This window comes from Argiope bruennichi, chromosome 3 (assembly GCF_947563725.1).
Source record: "Argiope bruennichi chromosome 3, qqArgBrue1.1, whole genome shotgun sequence".
NCBI lineage: Eukaryota > Metazoa > Arthropoda > Arachnida > Araneae > Araneidae > Argiope > Argiope bruennichi.
The window spans coordinates 118629230-118646224 of NC_079153.1; the positions used below are offsets into that span (position 1 = coordinate 118629230).

Below are 16995 nucleotides of genomic sequence, written 5' to 3' on the forward strand. Positions count from 1 at the left end.
CGATTTATTTTTGATATTAAAATGAATTGTATAAAGAATAAATCATAAAAGTAAATAAATAAAAAAAGTCAAATTTATTTTTTCTTAAAAGAATAATCTAAAATAAGACAATGTGTCTAAAATTTTATCACCCAAATAAATGTTTTTATATTTGAGAAAAGTGAAACCATATATAAAGAAAAAGAAAATAAAAGTAATTTAAAAATATTCTAATTTGACTAAAAATGAACTTTTTAATTTCGGAATCAAAACTCTAAAAGGTTAGAAAATCAACAAGAATATACACTTCGGAAATACGAGGATTTTACTGCCTTTTTCTTAAGTTTATTTAAAACGCAATTTTACAGATTTATTAAATTTAAAATATAACCTAGTACCATCTGAAAATGCCTTGAAGGAAAATATGAAACTAATAATTTTACACTTAGTTGAATCTCAACTATTTTGCTTTTAAAAATCAGCTTGTAAATAATAATTGATAAATAAAAAAAATATTTTTTATACAAATTCACAATAATAAGAATAAAGGAATACATGCATAGCATCTTTACTATTAAAATGCAAGATTTATTATGTTTCATTAAAGAATTCATCTTCAGTTATTTTAGATTACAAATACTATAATCTTAATTTCATGAAAGTTTAACTGTTTAGTATTTTAAAAGGAAAATAATGATCTTAATTTCAAGAAAATGTAATTGTTCAATATTATAAAAAAGAAAAAAAATACTGAACTAATTTTGATTTTGAATATAAACGCAGAACAACTTTGAGTGTACACATTTTTCTAAGATCTTTTAAACAAGGAATAATTGTGTTTAGAAGACAAAATAGACAACAACAGAAAATCTATGATCTCAGAAAAATAAGATAACGATTGCACCTATATAAAATGTCCCTATGTGGAATTTTACAATGAATTTAAATCGTAAAAATAATATGCTCTAATTTTGTATTTATTAATCATGTTGCGAATTCTCAAGTGAGATGAGAAAAATAGTATGCTTACCCCCAAGAGTTTAGTCTGATTTCGTCAATGATTTTCACAAATAATAAACATATTAACTAATCAAAATATTCTATAATATTAAGAGTCTGAAATGGAAATATCAAGAACTGAACATACATTTGGCTGTGTAGAACTGTAAAGTTTCTAAAAATAAAACTAATTATAGATCACGAACCCAACTGAATGTGCTGAAATTCCTGTGAGTCACAGAAATACAACGAATTTTGTTCTTTCAGATTCTTGCATCATTTGTGAAGACAAAGTTTAACAAAAATATAGTGTTTCCTATATTTCATTAAAATTTATTAAAAAATATTTTAATCGAATATTATTATAGTTATTCTCAATGTTTTAATTCATTACTTATCTTCCAACTTTTGAATTCAAGTAAATCTTTTCAAGTTAAAATGACATTGGATAAGTTTCTTCATTCTGGAAAGGAAGGCTGAATGCAAAATTACAAGAATTCCTGATTTTTCTTATATGCTGTAATAAAGGAACAATCGATTGTACGCGGCTATAAAAAAAAACCCTGAAATTCATTTAACAAATAAAATAACTTCTAGGAATAGGAATCTATTCATATTTGCTAGACAAGAGGCATTTAGTGAATCAAAGAGGCAAACAGTGAATAAATACCTTGTGCGGCAATCGGCAGCAGCGAGGCGAAACTGTTGCGTTCCAAGCAGCTGACATCCGCTGAGGGGGCCGACACCGTTCGAGTAGCCACCCTTGGATACCAGAACATGGGATGCTTCGCTCACAGAACTCCTCCCCACATGACACTTGCAACCCACACAGTCACAGAAGTGTTTGTGCCAGCCAGAGGAAAATTCCGGGAAAACTGCCGGGGCGCTCAGAGGGGAAGAATGGGGCGGCGATTGTCCAGAAGATGTGTTTGGGTGGTGACTGCTGTTACCATGATTCCCATGAAAAGGACTCGCTTTCCCTGCCTTTATTTAAACCTGAAAGGAGGAAGGAGAAGGTATTAGTCACAGTTGGTGGGAGAAAGGATCAAAGAGTTCTTTTTGGTTATCGGGGGAAGGAGATGAGGAGTTTAGTGGCATGCATCCTTTCAGAAATTTGCATGCCACTGAACTCCGCAACTTCTTCTTACTTCTAAATTTTTTTAGATTGAAACGGTATAAATATTTATCAAATTTTGAAGTCACAAATGGAAATTAATATAAATACATTAATACTGGATACTTGAAGCCACAGATGCCAGCTTGAAGATTAATCAAGGCTTTGTGAATCAATGTCACCATTTCTTATAATTTTGCATATTTTAAAATTCATCTAATTCCATTAAATTTTAAACTTTTAAAAATTTAGTTTACTTAACTTTCTTTTAGAATCCTTATATTTCGAGCACTATCTTCAATTTTATTATTATGCTTCAATTCTTTCACTTCGTTGGACCTTGCTGGAGAGCTCTACTCTAAGAGGTCCAATTAAAACTCTAAACCCAAAAGGATCAATTGAATGTGCTGGGTATTCAATGAATCCATAATTTCAGTTAAACGAAGGAAAGCATTGTATTTAAAAAGCATTGAAGGCATTAAATTCGAAAAAAACACATGATCTAGTATTAAAATGTTGGAAATTTTCTTACCAGATCAAATGAATCAGATTTATTGATTTATAACATATTGAAGAAATCAGTAGCTTAATACATTACATGTTACAATACTTAAGTAACGTTAAAATACATTATAATACTTAATTTAGCATGTTGAAAATAAGTTGTTGATTCCTTTGAATTGTCAAACCTTATTTATATATTAAGAATTTTCATATGAATTAGAAAAGATGGAGAATATTTGCAAGATAAATCAATATATCTGAAGAGAACATCGATACTGAGGTACAGTTTGCCTGTTTTGCATTTAATTTATTCACATATTCATTGACGTGTAAATACTATTTAAAGAAAATCACAAATAAATTAATTTTAAAAATGCATTACAAAATATAATTTACTTTCTGGTTATTTACATCTTTATCAAATTAATTTATTTGTGTTTATTATTTCATTGTGTCTGAAATTTATTTTCTTGTGTGTATAAATCTTTATCACATTAATGAAATAATTTGAAATACAATTTATTTCTTTGTTTTTGCGCTTCTTTGAAAATAATATTGAATATTTAATGAAATAATTTGAAAAATAATTTATTTTCATATAAATATGGCAAAAATAAAAAAAAGGATTATTTGTAATAAAAACATGCAACAATTCCTATATATCAAGTTAATATTAGAAAGTATCTGAGGGATTAATATCTGCAGTTAGAAAAAAAAATCGTCATAAAAAAAATTTACACTCTTTTTTGCATTAAATGTTCATTTTTTTAGTATTCTAATCGTGTATGTTGAAAGGTTACTAGGCATCTAATTTAACGAAATTATAAAAACTTTACTTCCTACATCTTCAAGGAATATAATCGGAAATAATATTATATGTATCTATATATAAGATTTTTTCTTAATGTAATCCGTAAAGAATATTTAAAAATTTAAGATAATTTGTTTATATCGCTTCCGAACCTCCTCCTCATTGTTTTGCAACTTGTATGTTTATTAACGCTTTTCCCTCCCATCATTTAAAATGTAACCTAGTCCCCTTAACCATCTTGACTGCAGATAATGATTAATAAAAAAATATATACATTTTACACTAAACATAGTAAAAGTACATAAAATAATGCCATAATGAAGATAATTATTCATATTTTAAAACGATTTAAACATAATTTTAGTGCAATAACTCCTTCAGAATTTATCAAGATATAATCTCCCAGAGTTGTTTGTAATGATAAGAGGAGTTAATAATATAATTCTCTTTTCTTTTGCGTCAGTATCAGATGCAAAATCCTACCTGCTATTTAAATGTCTAGCAATAGGGACACAAAAGAACATTAAAATTTTTTTTAATCGACTGATTTGTCAGTGTGCGATTAAGAATTAGTTTGAGTAAAAAATTTTTATAGAATCGTAAACCTCAAATTTTTAATAATTTTTTTTTATGTTGGATTGTAGCAGAGGTAAATGAACTTAAGTTTGCAATTTTTGCTGCTTCATTATACTCTCACTTCAGTTGGATATTATTACTAATATTTTTCATTCATTATTACTGTATTTTTTGTCTTTGATATTGGATGTTTTTCTGCACTTGGATCACTATTTATTTCAAACCAATTGATTAGCTTTGACTTGAGTGTTTATGAATGTTATGGATAAAGAACATTGCACTGCAAATAAACAAAATTTTTAATGTTAGTATATATTTATATCTGAAATGTATAACAAATAATAATTTATAATTTTTATTTTTTTAGTTCTTTAACAATGTGTTTCAACTTTCGTTAGCAATCATATGCAAGAGACGCCCGTTTCTATTATCCTGATCGTTACTTTACACGTTATTCGAAGCCATTATTTTTAGTTAGAAAAGAAATATCTGAAAATGCAGTTAATTTTTATTTAATTTTTAAATAATTAAGTTTTAAATAAATCTTTAAAAATATATAAAAAGACTCCGTTATACACATTTTTGACACTATTACTTACTATTCTAATTTGATACTTCTAAGTTCAATGGACTATTTTTAAAATCCTAAAAGTCAGATAGGCTTCCATCTTTATTTCTATTAAAGATAAAAGAGTGCATTTGCGAATTAAAATCCCGTTTATATTCAAATGAGTACAAAATGAATAAAGTTTATAAATTGGTCTTCAATACGTTAAAACTGCAAATTATTTTATAATCACCAAATACAATAAAACTAACCCTAAATTTCAAATTTAAAAATTCATAAAATTTTGATGCTAAATCTAATAATTCTCTTAAACTTAATGCTATTGCTATAAACAAAAACGACAACAAAAAAAATAGATAAAATTAATGAAGTGATAAAATTATATTTTACATAAAATATTATATTAAATTAAGAAGTCATTATTAACAGAAATCAAGTTGTCTCTAGTTTTACGATCAACAGCTAAATGATCGTTGTGTGTTTAAAATTCAGATTGTCAAAATTCAATCTTCTAATGTTTATCATGCAAAAATAAAACGAATCTTTTAAAGGTTAGTGCTACGAGGAAAAAAGTGTAAAAGGAATCGAGATTTATAACCATCAAATCCAATTCCATTGAAAAATACTATTCATCAAATGCGCTGTCAAATTTCTAAAACCATTAGTAGTGCCATTCGAAGTCAATACAAAGGATTCAAAACAGAATTGAAAAATTCTTCTGTTTAAAATCTACCGCAAGGAAATGTAGAAAGGATTTGAAATAAATTTTTTGCATTTTATATATCTAGGATATCATCATACGTATAATTGAAAGAAAGAATATGTTACATATATATTGAATTGTAAGTTAATTTCTACCTCTTTATAAGCAGAAAAAATTAATTTCATTAAGAGGCATTTATGTAAAATGACAAAACACCTTTTTAATTTATAAATATTAACAAAAAAATAAGGATAAAAACTTAAATTCTATGTCTGCTCTTATCTCAATGGCTTCAATTTTAATGTTTTAAATAGAATTAAGATGGCATTCTCATGTTATAAAAGATTACTAAATTCATTTCTGATTGGTTACTAGCAAGGAGGACATTTCCTGAATAAGGGTATTTCTATATATTTTTTAATTTATATATCCATATTTTTATATAAATTTCTTAACAAAACCACGTCGGGTATCCAAGACATCTGAATCGTCTCTTAAATGTGATTGATTGAATGTACGATGCGTATTATCTGGTCATTAGAGACGTTCACCCACTTACGTTTGAGGGATAGAGAAGATTTCCGAGAACATTGAATACTGTTAGCTAAACAGAGTCAGCTTTTGCATATCAACCTTATAAGAATATGGTTTGTCATTGTAATTTCTGAAAGAGTGGGTCCACTATTCTGAGTACCTGAAGTCCAATGATCTTCGGAATAAAAAGGTTAATAAATTATTAGTTAATTGCATCTTATGCAATGCAATATTAGTTAGTTGCATATTATGCACGTTGCTTAAGATGCAATAATAACTTTTCACAAACGTTGATCAATGTTCTTTATCTCATAAAATTTAAACTTTTAAATGTTTTGATATTTTGGCTTTACTTCTAAGAAGTCAAATCTTGTGGTTTTAAAGATACCAATATTTAGAAGCCCAATACTGCATTTACTAATGAAATAAATAGTTATTTTATCTGAATTTGCAAAATGGCTTTAAAACAGCAAGGACGAAAAAAAAATACTTTCAGTAGTTTTCATAATCATTTAAAATAATTAAACACTTTTACACCAATAAAATTTGTAACATTGTAAATGTGTTTAGAACCATTAAAATTACAATTGTGTTATATTTAGGAATATTAAATACCGAGTTTGTGGACTTAAATTCTAAACATAGCAAACCAAAAGTAATAGTAAAATTCAAATATTTCTTCATAATTTCCTTTTGGTCTTTTTTAATGAATTTTATACAACTTTAATTTATTTGAGAAATATTTATAAGTTTTCACATATATATTCTATATTTGCAAAAGTTTTTTTCATAAAAAAGTGAGCATTTTAATTTCGCTTATTTGATTATTTTTACGATGATGGAAAATTTGAATCTATAATATTAAGAGCACTAGAACAGAAAAATATGAAAAATACAAAAAAAAAGTTGAAATTGAATAGAGTGATTCAAGAAGGTAAATAGGATGAACTTGTACGAGATGATAAAAATCTTTACATTTTAAAATGGTAAGATAATTTTAACAATTTCGTATTTTCCTGCGTTGGAACTGAGTCTACTTCTAGCTGCAATAAATGATTAAAAAAAAAGGAGAAAGATAAGTATACCACAATTAACCATTATGCGCTCATACTATTAATGTATGGAGAGTACAGATTTATGTAATCGATGCTTAGCTATTTATAGATGCATCGTTAAAACTAAAAAAAGGGGCAGTGAGAGTGCTTAGATATTTTATAAATCTTGATAAATGCAACTGCTAAATTCAATATATGAGATTCGACAAAAAAATATTAAGAAATGTATGTCTCTATTGGAAAATGCATGCCAGTTGCTTTCGGCCCCCTAAATTATGAAGGGAATAAAACTAGCAAAGCGAAGAGGAATTATGTGTGCATAAGAAATGATGAAAATGTGGCAGTGAATTTTAAATTTGTTGTGAACTAGTGAACAAAAGAAGTTTGTCTAGAAGGAATAAGACTATTGCCAAATTTATGGGGGGCAAAAATGCTTCCAAATACAGATTATCAGGATATAACAAGGACTAGAGTAGGTTGTATAAAATGCAATTTAGTAAGGCATTTATGCATGTATGTAATAAGGCATGTGTATGTAATTTTTTGTATGTAGTCTATACTTATAATAAAGCTCAAAATGCGTGTGTGCGTTGGCGTTCTACAGATCAGACTGTTCGACCTACAGCTATCAAATTCGGCATGTGCATACATTGAAGGCCAGGAATGTGCACCTCAGAGCGATTTTTAAAAATTTTAATTAAAAACTAAGCGAAATATCGTGGCTTTTCTGCTATAACTTCTGAAAATATTACAGCACAAAATTGAATTTTACATCATATCGAAGTTCAATAAATATTCTTTTTAGTGATACCAATGTTTTTAACATATAAATTAGATTCTAATATTCATGAATTTTTAAAAATAATTTAATTACATTTTTCAACAATTTATTTCGCACAAAATAAAAATAAAATTTAACTTGCACGAGATTGGCAAAAATATTAGCTTTTATCAACTCGTCGCCATTACATATGCAAAAGCTTTAATTAAAAAATAATTAAATTATTATTGCAAATTAAATCTAGAAAAATATAATTTTCAGCATAAATAAGAAATATGTTTTTTTTTTCTAAAAAAATAAAATGAAAGACAAAGTTTTCTATGATCGTTTTTAATATCTATATCATTAATTCAATAAATCAGTTTGATTTAAAACAAAAGTGATTTAATACGTACAGGGAATTCATTCATATCCGAGCCCAAAGGTTAATTTGTAAGTCTTTAGTAATAGACCTACATTTTAATACTGTTAAAATGGTCTAAGTGAAGTAAATAATAATACTTTATGTAGCTTGGGCCAATAAATGCTCTGATGAATTACGAATTTAAAAATTTTCCATACTCTGCTCTGTGAGTCATATTTAATCAAATATCCTTGAGACACTAATATTTTAAATGCCAATCAATTAAAGTTGGCCAGTTGCATCAGTCAATTAAATCAGTCATTAAAAGAATATCCATTCTGGCCCAATCAGAGCACGGAATTTATCTAAGGCTCAAAATTATATGAATGTTTGTTTGCCTGTGTATCCGTATGTGTTGGTGCTGTACACACCAGACCATGTTATCTAAAGCTACCACACTTGGCATATATGTATTGTGGAGGATAAAAATGTGCACATTGAAAATATTTTTTTTTTGAAATTTTAATTTTAAAAAATTTGGAGTTTTTTTGCGATAACTTTTGAAACTATGGCACAAAACTGATTTTTATATCATCTTAATGTTCAAAAAAGGATTTTCATCCATGATGCCAATGTTTTAAGCTACAAATTCAGTTTATTTAATGAATAAAAAAATATTATAACGTATTTTCCAGCAATTTATTTCTCACAAATTGAAAGTAAAATTTAACCTGCAAGAGCACGTTAAGAGTATATATGTGCGTTGCATTCACGTTGACAAAAACACAAACTGAAAGATGAAATTAACTGCTATTGAAAGTGTGGTGTTCAGCACGCGTTTAAATGAAAGTATAATGTTATGAAATAAACATGAAAATTTTCACATGATTCCACTTATTGCATATTAGAGAATACAATGAACAAACGGTTCAATTATAATGAGAGTTACGCGACTATCGGAATTGGAAGCTTAAATATATTTTGATGAAGAAGTTATTAAGAGAGCAAGGTCCGTAGATATTTAATTGAAGATTTTAGAGAGCATTAATCCTGGCGAACCAGCTGGTAGCCAAAGGCTGCTAGTAAGGAATAATTAAGCTGAAAAAATTTTAAATTTTAAAAAAGCAAAAAAGAAATAAATATTAATTTTTAAATTAATTTTTTTCACATCTTTGTTAATAGCAGTAATAGTTATTATTGCATTGAACATGTTAGTGTTTATTTTTAAAATTTTCTAAACTAATTTTGAATATTTTAATCATTTAAAATTTTCTAATGCTCTATTCTATTGAAGCCTGGAGTTCACACATGTATCATAAATTTCTAGACCACTAAAATATCAGTTTCAGAAAATTGTTTTTTTCCCCTGTGATCTGTGCTGTCACAAGATGCATCTATAAGCCATGAAAGGGTACTTTTGCTGTTATAACTTCGGGTCTGAAGAGGAAAATTACAGCTCTTTCTTTCATTAAATTACACAAAAACATTGAGAACAAAAATCCGATTGCCCTCATCTCTCCCTTCCTCTCTTTCTTAAAAAAAAACTTTCGCTTTAATAATATACAAAACAATCATACTTTAAGGAAGGTTGCAAAAACAAATGTGCCATCGAAAAAAGAAACTATGAACATTATTTATATCTACTTCTGAGATATAATCCTTTAAGAGTCATAAAAAACATAAATTGCGGAATGTATCATTTGATGTAATACTTAGGAGGAAAATTTATAAACAAAGCAAATACAGAGAAGAAATCTTCAATTTTTTTCAATACTTATTCTTAGGAAAAAATTGGCCGGCGTCCTGGCATAGGGGATCTGGGCTTCCTGGGTTCAAGTCCCGGTTCGGGCATGGTTGTTCTTTATCTGTTCTATCTGTGAGATGTGTGAATGTGCCCCCCTGTAAAAAGGGGTTGTGCAAGCGAATGTGATGCGTTAGTAGCTAAGACGTACTCTTGGCCCTAGTTGGCGCAACTAAAACAAGAGACGCTCCCTTGGCTTAAAATCGCTGACTTTGTCAGTGAGCTTGTCCATGGCAAGTGTCATTATAAACCACAACAGGAAAAAATTGTGTTGAAAAACTTTAGAAAATTTTTCATGCAAAGGAAAGGGAAGATTACACAAATGCACGTTGTCCATTTTGAACTTTTAATTTTTGAATTATTGTTAGTATATTTTAAGGATCACAACATTTTTTTTTTTTTTTACTTAATCGCTTTCTATTTAAAGTTCAATTTATTTAATGCACTTAGGGCAGCATCACACGATATCGATAGACAATATACCTTAGTCCTCATTAATCGCTAATAGTTCATAACGAGGCCGAACCTCTTAATAACTATTCATCATCCTCTTTGGAAAAGGGGTCGGGATCTATCGCACTCCTTCCAGCGTTCCGGAAGGAACCATTCTGGGACGGATCAATGCTCCGATTGTTGTTCGGACACTGGCCGCTCTTCCGGCGCGGTTGGTTTTGCATCAATCACGACTGTCCGGACGACCTATATCTGCGGAGAATGATGAAGCATGGCCGTAATCAACACTTCTGATTAGGATGCGGATGGCAAACATGAACAGAGGGGTGTACCGTAGTGCATGGTCAAAGTGAAAATGGACATGGAAGATTCCATTTAAATATGGATGTGTTTGTCGGAAGAAGCATTTGAAGATAATTACGGAGTTGTGCTGAAGTGTTTAAATTTATATGCTTTTGAAATTAAAATTGGAATACTTAAGAATAAGTTTGATTTAAAACAGCATAAATTAATAATGGATGAAATAAGTGTAAAATATCTCTATTAATGATAAAGGCGAGTGTGTATTTTTGTTAGTGCGACTAACGACTAATATAAACGATGAAATATAATTATAAACAACTAACCAACATTATCCAAAATTCAAATATCATTGTAAGTTCATTGTCATATACTCACCATGTTTACTCATGATAAAAAAATCCAGAAATACCCATTTTTCTTTATTCTAATTTAAAAATAGTGTTATAATAATATTTAATAATTCTCCTAAAAACAAATTACCTTTACACTATTCATCAGGAACGAAAAGAAAATGGATAAAAAAGGCAAGGAACTTTAGAGGTTGCCTTATATAATAAATAATAACAAAAAGCCAAAAAGAGATTCGAGAGCCAAATAGAAAATTAATGAAAAGGGCCTTAAATGGTCCAGAGCGTCGGGGGACTGAAAGACCAGTAAAATAAAAGGAAATTCCTCTTTTGTAACTTATTTTTTTTGTCAGTGTTTAATAATATATTACTAAAATTTACATTAATAGTAGATTTTTCGCTGTAGAGTATAAATGATATTTAATAATAAAATAAATGACATGAAAACGGTAAATTAAAAAGAAATCTCTTCAAAAATTACAGAGAGCATATGTTGCATTACTTCAATACATACTGAAGGAACGATAAAGTAAAAGAAAGCCTTTCTTATTTTTAAATCAATCTTTAAACCTTATGTTCATTTTGTATAGTATACCATACATACAACTTTATAAAAATATACTACCACTATAAAATAAAAATATATATAAAATATAAAAAAATATAAAAATATAAAATATAAAAAAATAAAAAAATATAAATATAAAAAAATATAAAATATAAAAAAATAAAAAATATATAAAATATAAAATAAGCTACCTATATACATTTTTTTTTGTTTTTCTTCAAAAAAGCAATCTTGCCACGATAAGGGTTAATAATATATTAATATTATTTATATTATAATGGATCATTATTGTTAGAGAATAAAGAACATTTAAACAATAAAATGACTATTGAATGTTGTCTAAAAAACAAACATCATTACAAGTTCATATACCTACCATGTTTACTCATGATAAAAATAATCCCAAAATATTCATTTTATATCATAACTTTAAAATACTTATAGCTTTATACTGCTATTTAACGATTCTCCCAAAAACAAATTATGATTTAAATATTCATCAGGAACGAAAAGAACAAAGCATAAGAAAAAAAGAAGGCAAACACCTTTATAGTTGCTTTTATATAATAAATAATAAAGAAATCAAAGAGAGAAGTTGATTAGAAAACTATTGAAATGGGCCTTGTATAGACCAGAGCGCCAGCGGCCTGAGAAAACAGTAAAATAAAAAGAAATCCTTCTTCTGGAATTTACTTTTTGTCAGTCTTTAATAATATGTTACTAATAATTACATTAATAATACATTATTAAGGTTAGAGAATAAAGGATACTTAATCTATTGAAACAATCTACAAGTAAACAGTAAAAAAAAAACGAAACCCTTCTTTTCAAATTAAGAAAATTTTTGCAAAAGATACTGAATGCTCCTAAGTACGGCGTGTGCTGAAGAAATGGTAAAGTAAAAGAAAGACTTTCATTTCATATTTATTTTTCATCAATCTTTAAAAGTATATTAATAATATTTATATTATAATGGAATATTATAGTTAGAAAATAAAGAAGATTTAAACAATAAAACAAACGACTACTGAATGTCGTCCAAACTACAAATATCATTTCATGTTCATACTCATATACCTACCATGTTTACTCATGATAAAAAAAATTCCAGTAATATTCATTTTTCTTTATCATAACTTTAAAGTACTTATAGCATTATAATGATATTTAACGATTCTCCCAAAAACAAATTACCTTTACACTATTCATCAGGAACGAAAAGAACAGGGCATAAGAAAAAAAAAAAAATTCAAGCAACTTTACAGGGTACACAATAAAGAAATCAAAGGGAGAAGAAGCAGATAAGAAAATTACTGAAAAGGGCCCCTGAATGGTGCAGAGCGCCGGGCGTGCTGAAGGAGCGGTAAAACTTTTGTGCGATTTCGAATTTCACTAATTTAAGGCGAGGCACACAAAAGCAGGCTATTAACATCGTCGTAAAAATTAAATCCCAAAAATGGCCATCCCTTTTCTTTCGGGGCTGCGGTTCAAAGAAAAATTGAATACTCTGCCGAATATTAATTTGAGTGGAGGAAATCGTGAGGAGTCGCTCATAAATTTAATTTAGGTGACATCGAGGAAGGAGGGTTGGATATGGCTTGTTCGAATGCGTGTGCTGCTGTTGCTGTTTCGGAGTTAAGTAGAACGCAGTTTTAATTAAAACACTGACTTCGCAAACCATATATTTTGGAAGATTTGTAAAGAGCTGATATCCCCTGAGTTGTTCTGTACTGTTCCACGGACTTGTTCGTTTACTCTTTTAGGATTAAGTAAGTAAAGATGGCGTGGGGGGAGGGAGAAGAAGGCTTGGATGGATGTAAAAGAGATGGACTTTTAACGGTTGTTCTCACCTGGTTGGGATTGGTGTAAATGGATCTATGTTGAATAATTGATGTATTTTTCTGTGATAAATATCTTTTTAAAACTTTTATAAATGCGAATATTGATCATGATACCTGGCACAAAAGTTTTTGGCTAAATGTACACGTCATCACAAGCTTAATATTTATAATGTCTTTTATTTCAATAACAGTTTGGAAAGAGCTAATACTAGTGGAGTTGCAATGTCATGCTTTCTCTTACTTAATCATTTCGTCTCTTGCTTAATCAATTTTTGGGTTAACCCTTTAAAGGGCCATTTTTTTTCTAGTCATATTATGTTAAAATATTTTTAAGCTTGAAATTAGAATAAGAAAAGGGATTCATTTAGCTTATTAGGTAAATTTAATTTGATTAATTCATTAATTGGTTAATTAATAATTAAGTAACAAATCAAGACATCATTTTATGCGAGATAAAGAACTGAAGCATCTAAGTTTCTGTCTTTCTAACAAAAATTTGTCAGAACTTATGCCAACCTATATAATTTCATACAAAGATTGATAAATTTGGTGGAAAGCATACTTCCCACGGTCGTAAAAAGGGTTAAGTAAGTGAAGGAAGTCCGGAAGAGATATGGGAGTAAATGAAATGAATATTTAATATCTTTTCTCTATTAGTTGGGATTGGTATAAATGGATTTATTCAGAATAGCTTGCTTCAAATATTTATGTATCTAAATGGCAACTCTAATTGCAACAATTTAACTGTATTTAGCATATACTATATTATAGGTAACTGCATATCTATAATTATAGCATACATTATATTTCACATTTCACTAAAAGTTTCTAACATAGCTATTAAATATCATAAATGTCCCATTTCCTTAATGTAAATTTTACAATAAACTCATATTAATTATAATTTATATGACTCAGGAAAATGACAGATATATGACTAGGAAGGATAAAGCAAATTTACATATCAATATATAAGAATCATTTTTAATTTTTGATAAAAATTCAATATATAAAGCGATGATACATTGTATACACAATCAATGACATCGACCATGAATGTTTTGATGAAAGAGTTTGCAACTATGTCTATATTTTGTGGTAAGAGTTTGTAAATGCGTTTGTGTTTTGTAGAAAGGATTTTATACTAAAAATGTTAGTGATATGAATATTTCTTCGCTATACTGTCAAAATATTTTGAACCAAATTTCTTAAGATCTGGAGAAAATTCTGAATAATTTTTCATAAAATTTTTATGAAAGAATCTATGAAGGAATTATTTGTTTATTTGAGTTTATTTGTGTTAAGATGGTAGCATTTGAATTGCACTAATGACACGGGCCATTATCATTTAATGAAGTCCTGTTTATCATTTGTAAAATTCACTCATATCAATTGTTTATTCTGAAATACTATAAGCAAAAATTTTATTCAATAAACCTTCTTATGGTTTTGAAGTAAACACGTTTCCAATTATTCTTGAGTTAAGAAAGTTAATGAAAAGAATACTGAATGGTTAAAAGAAATAAATAAACCATCAGAAACACTATTATTTAAATATTGGAGCAATTTTTTGAAGCTTATGCTATAAGTTAAAACAAATTTTTAAGCGTTTAAAGAAGTATCATTATTTTATACCTTGAAGCATATTTTCTCCAAAGGCTGCCATTGTTTTTAAATAAATAAAGCCATCTTATTATTTGAATTGTTGTCGTCTTAGAAAAAATGCAACCTTAGAAATATAAAACTAAAAAATTCCGAAATAGTTATTTTAAAACACATTTAAAAAATTTCAAACAAAAATCGACTACTAGTCAATACGTAAAAATCATTTTCTTCTGATGTTTACACTTAATAACTCATTTCATTACTTAATGATTTTCATATCAGTAAGATTCAGAATATGTTTAATTTAATGAAAATCATTTTGCGTGGCATAAAGGGCGAAAGAGTATAGCATTTGTTAATACATAAAAAAAATAATAAGCAAATAACGAAATCCTTGGAAATATTTTTTTTGTATTGGATTTTTGTTAAAATGGAGAAAACGATTTCCAATAACATGATTATTTGGAGTTTTATTTCAAACAAATCATTCTATTTTCTCCTGTTTTTAATTTTTTCCCCGATCAGTTATGTATTTCATTTTCATTTCTTTTTTCTTTGCAAGGTTTAGATGTTTCTTTTATTCCCTATCAAATTTTATAATGATTTCCAATTGAAAACGAATTAGTTTAATTATATTCAAATTACAATGAGGCTTCATTTTTTTCTATTTTAACACAATTGCATTTACGTTTATCCATATAAAATCGAATTAAAAAATTTACATAACAAAAGAAAAAAATATGAACACAGCAGGAAAATCAAAATTATTAATTGAAGTATTATTTTATGAAATTTCAATCTAATATCAAAATTTGTAATAGGTTTCATTAAGCAACCGCCTTTCAAATTTCTAACAAAATAATGATTTTCGAATTTCTCTTGATTGTAAAACAATAGAAAAATTAATAATTTGTAACATTAATTCATATTGAATATTATTTTTATTTATCAATTTATAGTAACAAACAAAAAAAAATACATTAAAATAATAACAATTCTCAAAGTTTAAGAAAAAATAGATGCAATGTTTTTCTTTCTTTCTAAAAGCAATAAAAATGATATTGTAAATTTCAAATATGTAAGTCATCACTTTAAAATCAGTATAACATCCCTTTCTATAATATTTCAGTAAACTGTTACTTTTCTAACATCAATATTCCCTGCTATTTAATATGATTGACTGTTTCTAAAATATATTTTTAAAAAATACGCACTTTGAAATGAATAGGTTTTGATGCAACGTAAAAAGTATTAAGTGCAAAGTAAATTTCTCTAAATATCTCAATATCAAGTGATATTTCCGAACTACATTTTGATTAATAGTAATTGCTACTGACATTTTTAAAAAATTATTAATAGTGAAGAAAAAGAACCTGCATAATATGTTATGATTTGAAACACTTGAGTAAAATTTTTACAAGAAATACTCATATAAAATGTTTTCTGTTTATCAGAAATAACTTTTATTTTGCATTAATTTACGTACAAATGTGGCGAATGCAGAATTTTTCATCCACAGATAAATTAGTGTGATATTCTTCTAAAACCATATCGAGTTTATAGAAATTGCACTATAAGAAAACAAGCACTCAATGGATAAATATAGATTTTTAAAGATATCTAATAACAATTCTCACAATAAAAACTTTAAAAGCTGTTCTATTAAAAAAAATCCATTCAACATTTTTTTTAAAATTTAAGTCATTTATCAAAAATTTTGTATTTCTTAATGTACATATTTCTAATCAAGCAGAAAGCAGAATGAATTTAGATCCTTCACCAGATCTATGCCCAAGACATGCAAAAATTCGTCAGATGGTCGTCAAGAAAAAGAACAATGCCCGGAGGTTTCATTAACATAACGCTGAGCCATTTGAACGTTGTCAAGTGTATGAAAAATTGTTAGAAGTTTTTGTCGTTAACCGATTGCATGACAAATGTTCCAGAAACTTGACTGCAGTGCGCAACCAAAAGAAAACCATCAATTTCGGTTCTCAGTCGGAAACATATTGGAGTTAGAGAACAGGAGCCTCGAAGATATGTTCTTTCACTTTTGCATATTCTTCATGAATACATTAGTTTTAGTTCTTTCTTCTTCTCGGAGATGTTC

The 16995-nt window shown here is 27.7% G+C and overlaps 1 protein-coding gene across 1 annotated transcript in view; it reads right to left on the reverse strand.

The window, feature by feature from the left end:
• Window positions 1–16995, reverse strand: part of LOC129964135 (neuropilin and tolloid-like protein 2) — a 441435-nt gene that overhangs the window by 363343 nt on the left and 61097 nt on the right. Inside the window, exon 2 of the mRNA XM_056078827.1 lies at window positions 1649–1974. The gene's annotated coding sequence lies outside the window, so the exon portion shown is untranslated. The remainder of the gene's footprint in view (window positions 1–1648; window positions 1975–16995) is intronic.